At 39.4% G+C, this 10,488-nt stretch overlaps 1 pseudogene; it reads right to left on the reverse strand.

Moving 5' to 3' along the window:
- Window positions 1–7,618: 7,618 nt before the first annotated feature.
- LOC140291406 (general transcription factor II-I repeat domain-containing protein 2A-like) lies at window positions 7,619–8,546 on the reverse strand (annotated as a pseudogene).
- Between the last annotated feature and the right edge of the window lie 1,942 nt (window positions 8,547–10,488).

Raw genomic sequence — 10,488 nt, forward strand, 5'->3', positions numbered from 1 at the left:
AGAGATTTGTGAACTGGACGAGAGAAATGCAAGAGAGAGGAATGTTTGGGGGGTGTGAAAGTGCTCCACCGCTACTGAGTGATTTCTCTATGTTTTCAAAACAAGCAACAGGCAGTAAGAATCAAGCAACAGCAAAACTAAAGGAGGCAGGTTTATTCCAGAAAGCAAGGGCAGATAAAGACGAAAAAAAAAAAAAAAAAAAAAAAAAAAAACATTTCTTGCAGACTGTCAGCATTTTTAGGAGAAGTTAAATTCTATATTCAGACGCAGTCCTCTGCACCACTACCACAGCATGTGCCAGACACAACGTCATCTTTTCCAGGGACACATCCTACTACACTAGAAGATAAGACACCTCTTCCCAACATCACGCATGCTCAATAACAGAAGCATGCCATTTAGCAAAAGAAAAAACAGACCATTTATACAGATTCAGCATAAACAGCTTAGGCTGTACATGTGGACATGTGTAATTGGAAAAGACAAGGTTAGATATCCTTAGCTTTGTCATAAATGCTCTCACCCTAAGATTATCTCATCCCAACCCTGCTTCCTTCTTCGCCCATTCAGCCCTGAGAGTGAGGACAGATTCTGATTGATCATTGGCCTGTACTTAAAGAGTACCAGAGTTACATATAGTTATTTAGTCGAAAAATTTACAATGATAATGGAAGTTTTTACTAGAGCATTTATCATCAGTTCAACAATTAATTTATTTTAAAATAAATTTGAATGGGAGAAGGGGCTGCACGGTGGTGTGGTGTTTAGCACCGTCGCCTCACAGCAAGAGGGTTCCAGGTTTAATCCCCGCCTAGGGCCTTTCTGTGTGGAGTTTGCATGTTCTCCCCGTGTATGCGTGGGTTCTCTCCGGGTTCTCCGGCTTCCTCCCACCGTCCAAAAACATGCATGTTAGGTTAATTGGTGACTCTAAATTGTCCTTAGGAGTGAGTGTGAGTGTCCATGGTTGTTTGTCTCGTTTGTCTCTATGTGTGGCCCTGTGATGGACTGGCGATCTGTCCAGGGTGTACCCCGCCTTTCGCTCGATGACTGCTGGGATAGGCTCCAGCTCCCTCGCTACCCGATTAACGGACTGACGGTATAGAAAATGGATGGATGGATGAATGGGAGAAATACCAAATTGAATGGACAATCTGAAATCTGCTTTTCAATGCAAGTATCACAGTGAAGAGATAACAAAATAAAAAATCCAAAATAAATCCAGGAAGAACAGACTGTTTAAAACTAAACATTAGAACCAGGTTGTTGTTGAATTAAGATTTAACAGCTCTCTTAAAAAGTTAAAGTCAGACAAACAAACACAGCATTTAAATCTTTGATCCTTTAATTAAAAAACTGCCTGAACAAAAGATACAAATTGAGACTTTATGATTTCCACCTGAAGCAGGTCTGAGACCGGACAGTTAGACCATATGACATATTAGAAAATATCAGGATTTAACAGCAAGGTCAGACAGATAGGTGTCAGACAGTTTCTTACCATCTTAAAGCATTAAAGGTTAGCCTTTATTGTGTTAGAGATCACAGTAACGTGACTTAAAATTTAGCTGATCTAAATACTTCTCCTCTGCTTATTTTCACCAATTCTGAGTTAATATTTATCATCAGTATTTATATTTGATCTCATTAAACCATTTAACTATTTAACTGCAGCAGATCTATGAATCAATTGATCTGTTATCTTAACAGAGCAGCAAAGTGCTTTACAGAAAGGTTTAAAGTGAGTTAGATTATTAGGAAATTAACAAAAACACGGCAATAAAAGGCACAACGAGAATCAGATATCACCAATGAGTTTCTTAAAGAAGAAAACTCTAAAAGAAATTTAAAGACAGCTGCGCTGCAGTAAGTCTGAGTCATAACAAGTCAAGTCAAGGTTTGTTTTCATGGCACATTTAAAAACAGCCACAGCAACTAGAGAGCTATACAGCTGAACAATATATTGATACTATTAGTAAATTCTAACTCTGCAGATAAATATTAATTAATCTAACAATAAACATTGAATAAATTAGTGAAATGAAAACAAAAACAGTGTTTACAGTGAAAGACATGCCTCTATACCAGACATGTGTCACTGGAAAAGGAAAGGCTTTGTGACCTCAGCAGGCACCCCGGTTAAACACTTGAATCAATTACTCGAAATATATTATGCCATACTTGAACCAAAACAAGTTGCTATAGTCAAGTGCAGAGGACATCAAAAGGGAGATGGGAGAGTAGCGAGAGGCAACAATGCGGCAGATAAGGCAGCAAAAACAAAAGCAAGGTATACTGCATTTAACCAGATGTCTCAGAAAACATTGGAGGAAAAATCACAACGAGAATTATGTTGAGAAAACATTAAAGAACTTCACGAAGCAGCGGCACCATCTGAAAAGCAAGCATGAAAAAAAAAAAAAAAAAAAAAAAGATTCCACAAAACTGGAGGAATCATGAAGGCAAAATAGTAGCTCCAACTGGACTACTAAATTTGCTATGTCAAGAAGCAAAAAGGCTCAACAGGCTCACCCCTTGTTGTACTACAATATGGAAACTTGTGTGAATGTGAAAATGAATGTGAAACAACAGAATAACACGGTGATGAGGATATCTCAACAGGTTACATAAATACTCACCAAGGAACAGGACCAGGAAAGTGAACAAACTTAACTGGTCCTCTCCTCTATGGACAGGACGCAGAAGCTACATCACATTGTATAAAGGTATGGTTGACCGAGAATAGACTGAGTAACTGGATCCACAAGGATCACTGTACTCAGGCTCAAGATCCTGCCGGAAGAACATTAACTGAGGTCCGGACTGACTTAGGAACCTCACCTACTGACAAAGACTAGACCACGGGGACTAAAACTCTATCAGAGACTGAACGGACCACTGACTATGAAACCAAAGGAAAACACTACTGTGGAGACTAGACTGTAGAACCGCAGTAGCAGAAACAATAAAGGTTACAATAACTAATTTTCACACCTCTCCTGTGTGAAAGTCAGACATTAAAAGCTCAAGTGACAAAGAACTACAACAGTAATCTGGACACACCCTCTCTTCCCACCACGCCACACCAGGTGACTAAAAGATCTCTGGAAAATGGCAACAACCCACTTCAATTGCAATTTATTGAGAAACAATATGTACAATCCAATCTGTGCTCAGTCATGACATGTTGGTCGAAAGAAAAGGATATGAATGGGATGAATAAAATGTTCTGTGAGAACGTTTTAATCATGTGTTCTGGTTCGTTCGAGAAATTACACAGGAGATGACCCAAATTGTTTAATCTGGTGCAATCAATCAATCAATCAATCAATCAAACTTTATTTTTATAACACTTTACATACAAGAAAATGTAGCACAAAGTGCTTCACAGGATAGAAGAAAATAAAACAAAGCAGTGAAACCCAAGGCCACATATAGACACACATACACACACACATCTATACATACACATACACCCACATACATCCACACATACTGGAAGAAAGAAGTAAAGATTAAGTAAAACATAATAAACTGAGGCAGAGCTGCTCTAAGTAAGGTAAAGCACAGAGCTTTGAACTGCACGATTAAAGGTCTAATTCATGTCAAGAAAAAACAAGAAGGATCCTGAACAATTTAGCTAACATTCCAAAACTGCTACGAGCAAAGAAAAATATTACAAAATAATATCAAGAATCTGGGCCCTTAGGTCAAAGCATGCATGCAAGGTAACAGTGATCAATAACCAACCAAAGATCTGATGTCTGACAACACAAGCACGATGCTGGGGCACTGCTAAGGAAAAAGTTAGCAGCACAAGGCCACAAGGCTCATCTAAAAAAAAAATAAATGAGGAATTAAGACAAATAGAAAAATAGAATAAACCTTTGTCTTTGATTCTAATTTGTATGGAAATATGTTATTGTATCATGTGATGTTATAAGAAACTCTGATGTCACACTGTTGGTACCACATGAAGTATTTCTAATTCAAATGGAAATTTTTTTTTATTAAAAATTAAAAATTAATGCTGATCCTGGTAAGAATTAAATAGAATTTAGTATAAAGTAACAAGTGAGAATTAAGCAGATCATGCTGAAATTTTATCAAAAGCACTCTGAGTTGAATTAAGACGACAGACAATATTTATCCCAAAAAGGTTAATCAGTTACTCATTGAGAAGAAATGGCTGCTTTCTTGATGCTGTGCTGCTCCCAAAATGAACTCTAACCACAAACATTTCTGTCCTGCAGCAGCAACACAGGAGCAGAAACTGCAGTGGAAGAGTTCAGCAGAACTAACATACGGAGGAGACTAAGTCTCATCGGGGGGGTGGGGACACAACAATTAATCATAGTTTACTAACACTTCTCAAGTTTTTCCCAAAATTCTGTGAGTCTTTGTCTTTCTTTTGTCTTTTGTTCTATGTTGTCTTGTGTTTTTGTCTTTGTCTTGCTGTGTTCTCTAAATGCTTGGAAGTTTTTCCACAGAAAAAGTTGATGGTACTGGATTTCTCATTAATGCTGTACAGCAGGTTGGTGAGTCTTACGGTACTGTCCTAAAACATGGTTTCTATCAACTGGCCAGTTGTTTTGTTTTTCATTTATTTTATTTTGTTTTATTTTCGGTTTATTTATTTGTTTTTTGTTTGGGGTTCAAATGAAAACTTAATTGGTCGACCAATGAATACTGGGCTTGAACCTGTTAAAAGGCAATTCCTGAATATAAAACATTGTGAAAATGACATGTTGCATTGTTGTGCTGCTCGGTTCTCTCTCCTGCTAACATTCATCCACAGCTTAAATTAACTGCATCGGCAGCAGAACCTCTACAGGACTCACAGCCAAGTGACTGACAAGACGTCAGTCTGAAATTCTGGGAGGCATGATCATCATGCCAAGATAATGGTTGAACAACCACACAACCTTCAACCACTGTCAACAAAATAATCTGAATTATCTCCTGAATTGTCCCAAAGAAAAAGATTAGTTAGGGAAAATGGGTGGTAAAGACCCCTTTGTGGAAGTGAAGTGCTGGTAACCTCTACTTCCTAGTTAGCTCAGACTGCTGAACTGAGGTTCAGCCAGAAGGACAACCAAACACCAAGCAGTGACAGGATTGGACCAGAAGAGACTGAGCTGCACTGCACCACTCTGCACAATGTTATCATAAAATTTTCACTCAAAAGAAATTGTCAGTTTTTACACTACATCTATCATTACTCATCTGTTCTCAACAGGGTCAAATCTTCATATTCACATCATGTTTAAATGTCTGTGCTGTATTATTTTGTGTTTTGTGATGTTCCTCTTTAGTTTAATGATTTTAAGTAGACCAATTACTAATCATAGGAATTCATACATACGTCCATTGCCATTGGTGTGAATCGGCTGTTCGGAGCGGGACCTTAGGCACTGAAAGGTAATTAAGTGGTCGGTCGCCAAGGGGGAATGGGGCCATAGGAGAATTTTCCCGGATATCAGCCATCGGGTTTTTCGCTCCTATTCGCTGCGAACAGTGGACGATCCTGATGGTAATGTTAATTTCCTTAAGCACTTTTGGAGTTTCAATATTTTATAAATTGTTGTAGTTTAGTTAATGATTGTTATGTGTTGTGATGGTACTTATGGGTTAGCAGGTCCTCGACACTGCTCAAACCACATATAGTTTTGGGCCAAAATGAACTAAGATTCTACACAGAGATTGGGTTAGGGGCCACATACACACACTAATTTTAAGAAATATTAAAACATTTATTAATTTATTCCTTGCATACACGTACAGGCGTGATACTTATAGTTTTTAAGAAATGTGCTCATTGCAGAGTTATGATCAGTTGAGTAATGAAGGTTGAACTATTCTGGGAAAGAGGTTCTGTTCCCAGCATCATGATAAACACTCCTGATACAGAAAGGTTTAGCTAACGCATTACAATTGTTTTACACATGCATATGCAATGAAAACTTGCTTGCTGCTGATAATCGCAAAGAAGAACAGCTTACACATAACAGCTCACATAATGAAGTTATATCAAAAGGGGGATAACAAGAATCTCCTGTCTGGTTGTGCTGCACCTCAAGGTAGTTGGCCACTTGCAGTTTGGGGACCTGCTAAGTTGGCTGCCGCTAACAGGTGTTACACAATACAGAATATAACAGTCCTACCTCATTTAGTTGACATGATTAAATCATGTCAAAAGGGGGAGTTGTTATAATTGGCTTTGATCTTAGACATTATAAATTCATATTCTGTATTTTACTAAATAACCTCTGTTCCTAGCTGGTACTTTTCCACTCTGCTCATACTGCACAATCGATGACCTTAAAAGGGTCCAAGACCTTAGAATGACATAAACAATTGGGTCAGACAAAACATCTCTTTTAGGGCAGATAGGTCTGGTACATTAGATCCACGCCTAAAACAGCACTCACATACACATTGTTTATCACATCCAAAGAACACAACAAGGACAGCGGTTGGCCTGATCATGCCACTGAAGACTGGCCAATTATACTCTGACAAGTGTGAAAACAACTTCTGTGAGATAAAGCTGAATATAAATATGACATGTTTCCCGATATCGGGGCTCGGCCTGACGGATTTCCTGCGGGAGCTCTGGCACTCCGAGTCCAGCGCTGCAATATACTTTACTTGTGACCACTAATAAATACTTTTTTAATAAACGATTTCTCCAGCTTGTTCTTGAGCTTCCAATGAAAAAATCGGGCTAACAACACAGTGGGTGTCATTCTACAAAGTATGTAATTCTTTTTTTAATTTGATCAAAAAGCTACAAATATTTTGAACTGTGAACTGAGTGGGTCTTTAGTGTGGTTTAACATGCTGCACACCACAGCTGGATCTTATTGTATGTACTGACAGTTGCAGACAGAGTCCATCAGTCGGAGGACCAGGGCCAGAATGGAGCAGCAGAACCAGGATCCAAACCCCTCCACCAGGAACAGAGCCGGCTCATCCTCTGGTTCCACCGGGCTACAGGTCAGTGTGGAGGACGCTAAAGACACAAGGACGAGGCTCTGTGTATCCTCCGCTCAATCTGCTTTTCCATCAAATGTAGAAAAAGTGTCAGTCAGCAAAGTGTTTCCAGGTTTCAGCTCCTCTCACTTATACAGATGTGCTTAGACCAGGGGTGGGCAATTCATTTTTACAAGGGGCCACATGAGAAATATGGTCAGAGGGCCACACCAACAATAACTTAAACTTGATTCTGCTCAACTTTCTCCCACTGTAAAATGTGCTAAATTATATATTTTGAATAGCTAGTACTGGTAATCAGAAGAATAAAAATAATTGAATATTTATAGAAATAGGCTATGTTAAATTGTGGTGATTAGATCAAATAGGAAAATACTACTATGGAAGTAATAAATGGAAACAAACATCAGTGCAGTTTATTTTTTAACTTGGTAGTCTTCGCTCAAAAAAGCTGATAACAACTTTTTACAAAAAATTATAACTTAATGTTTTTCATTTCTTTCATTCACTTCAGTGACAATAATCCAGTCTATCTTGAGTTTGAACTAGGGCATTGAAATCTGGCTGAATGTCTGAAGTGGCTATGCGAAGGACACCTCAGATGTGATAGATGAAATGTGTTTGGATTTGTTGAACTTCATCACTGAGAATGTCTGTTCGCATACATGCGCAGATCCAAAGAGGACAAGAATCTTCTGTGCATGCCTCCTCAGGTGAGGAAAGTTCTCCTCTTTGATGGAAGGGTAAAAATCCAGCATGGAGACTGACCTGAAGTGCTCTGCCAGAAGTGTGTCAGACTGCAGGTCAATGAGTTCCATCTGAACATCACTGGGCACATTATCCACACTGCAGTAGAAGGGAGAAGAAACCATGTGTGTTTCACTCTCAGCTGTTTTGAAATCGCCTTGAAAACTCTCCATGCAGAGCTTCTAACATGGATGAGTACTTGTGGAGGTAATCAGTTGGTCTTGTGGCTTCCTTTAGTGTTGGGAAGTGAGTGAGAAGGTTTTTGTCCACTTGGCTTAAGAGAATCAGCAGCTTTCTCATGAAAGCCTTCACCGCACTGTACATTTCTTGCACAAAAGGGCCCTTGCATTGCAGTTTAATATTTAGTTTATTCATTAGTGCAGTCACATCCACAGCAAATCTGAAGTCTGCCAGCCAGTCTTCATCTGAGAGCTGTGGGATGTCGTGTCCTTTCTTCACACAGAAATCCTGAATCTGGTCTCTTCAGACACTTTTCAGTACTTTGCCCAGCTGAGCCACCTGCCAGCGCAGCGATAGCTTATGTCACCAGGTTCAGTCTCATTTTCCTTCAAAAGTGCAACAAACTGTTTGTGATTTAAGGCTGTCGCTCTGATGAAGTTAATTATTGAAGTCACAGCATCAACAACATGGTTATTTTTTAACACTGACTTACACAACACAGCCTGATGTATAATACAATGCAAAAATGTTAATTTCTGCACAGGGTCAATTTCTGTCACTTTATCCTGCATTCTCTTCTCAGATTTGGACAGCCGTCCGTTGTCACACCTGCCAGCTTGTCCCATTTCAGTCCTAACTTGTTCAAACATGCATTTACCTCTGGGAACAAGTTACTTCAGGTGGTTGTCCCTTTGATTGACTGCTTGACTGCCAGCTTCTTCGTGATTTGAAAGTCTGCAGTTATCCCACGTAAGAAAATGAGTAGCTGAGCAGTGTCACGTACATTCCCTCTCTCATCCAAACCGGAGAAAAATAGTCCAAGTCGACCGCTCTGTTCTTCAATTGAAGCTCCAAGTTTCCCGCAACGTCCTCAACCCGCCTTGTTACTGTGTCGGGTAAGTGGCTCGTTCTCAAATGCGCCCTTTTTCTCCGGACATATCAGTGCAACAGAGTCCAATAAGCACTCCTTAATAAACTCTTCATCAGAAAACACATTTTTCTTGGCGTGAGCTGACATCTCGAGGGTAACCTGGCTGATGTGATGTCTGCAGTGCTCGCTGTCAGAGCTTGATTGGAGACACGGGCACTGCGTATGTCCATATGGAAGTAATACGAATGGCGTTTCAGAATAAAAGCAGCACAGTAGTATTGCATGCACGGCTTAAATTATTTTTTTTAAATTAATGATTGACCTTGCGTGAGCCAGACAGGGACACACAAAGGGCCGGATGTGGCCCGTGGGCCGTAGTTTGCCCAGTTTGAAAATGTGCTGCAGCCTGAATGATCTGCTAGAAAAAAAATCAGTGGGCAGATTGTTGTGGTGGGACGTTCTTAACATTTGAGAGGTTCAGGAGATAATCTTCATTATTTGTGTTTAAAGTCTCTAGATTACATGACTTAAACCTGGTGTCACCACCTTCTCTTGTCAGGACTTTTGTTGTGAATGTTCTGTGGGTAGCACATGTTTGAAGAACGATTACAAATGCTTTATAATTTGTTGGGATTGTTTTAACTGTGGACAGATCTCCCATCGTTCAGGACAAACATGGCATCAATTTTGAGTTGATGGAGAGAATATGCAATCTGTTTGTTAGTAGGAACATGTTTTATTCTGAACATATGTTTTGTTTAAAGTGAAGATTCACAAAGTAGCTTTGCAGTTGTAAGTATTTATGTAAATGTACAACATCTGTAGTAGGAATATATCATTTCAGTTGGATGTAAAGTCTAGCTCTACACTCATCTGTATTTCATTGTTCTGCATTTTATTAAAAGTCAGATGTCAACATTTCTCATGCTTTTCATGTTCTTGCTAAATGGATATTTTCCAGCACCCAGTGTTCCTTGACCCTGCAACATCTTCTCACACATGGTACCTGCTTTTTCTTATAGAATAACTATAACTCATATAAGTAAAACTAATGGTATTTTCTAACATTTCCCTCCTGTTTATACTGGAGGAAAAGAGGGTGTAAATTCACAGTAGATTCATATAAATACATGGATTTTTTTTAAAAACTTTACATAACTTTGTAATCTTCTACATCATTGCGTCACACTTCATGGAGATTTCCATTAAACAAATAATTTAGAATTCACTCGAGGTTTTGAAAGGCACTGCTTTGCACTTTGAACATCAGCTGCATCCTCCTCTCCATCATCCTCGTGTAGCTTGTCGTCATTGTCACTCTCTACCTGTTGATACATTGTGTGGGTAAGGGCGTCTCAATCAGTCTTTGGAACAGTCTACTCAAGCATGGGATACAACAACCACAGGTCACTAGTATGGTAGCTACAACAGACAGAGATAGCAGTACTGAAGCAAGTAGTCCGCCCCACCGGGCAAACCACTTCTCCATCATGCCAGTGAAGGGGTCGTTGATCCTGGAGTTCTCTGCCAGCTGACAGAGAGTGATGCAAGTCCCCTTAAGGGCTTGGTGATGCTGCCATCTGGGGAAGTATTGTTAGGAATAAAAGTGCAACAAAAAGTTACAAACATTTTACACACCCATCCTTTCTCTGCTGGCAACATATCCAAAGTAGTTCTATTTTGCCATGCCATAAGGG

The sequence above is a fragment of the Leuresthes tenuis genome, unplaced genomic scaffold (genome assembly GCF_036924035.1).
Source record: "Leuresthes tenuis unplaced genomic scaffold, fLeuTen1.0.hap1 SCAF_1, whole genome shotgun sequence".
Taxonomy (NCBI): Eukaryota; Metazoa; Chordata; class Actinopteri; order Atheriniformes; family Atherinopsidae; genus Leuresthes; species Leuresthes tenuis.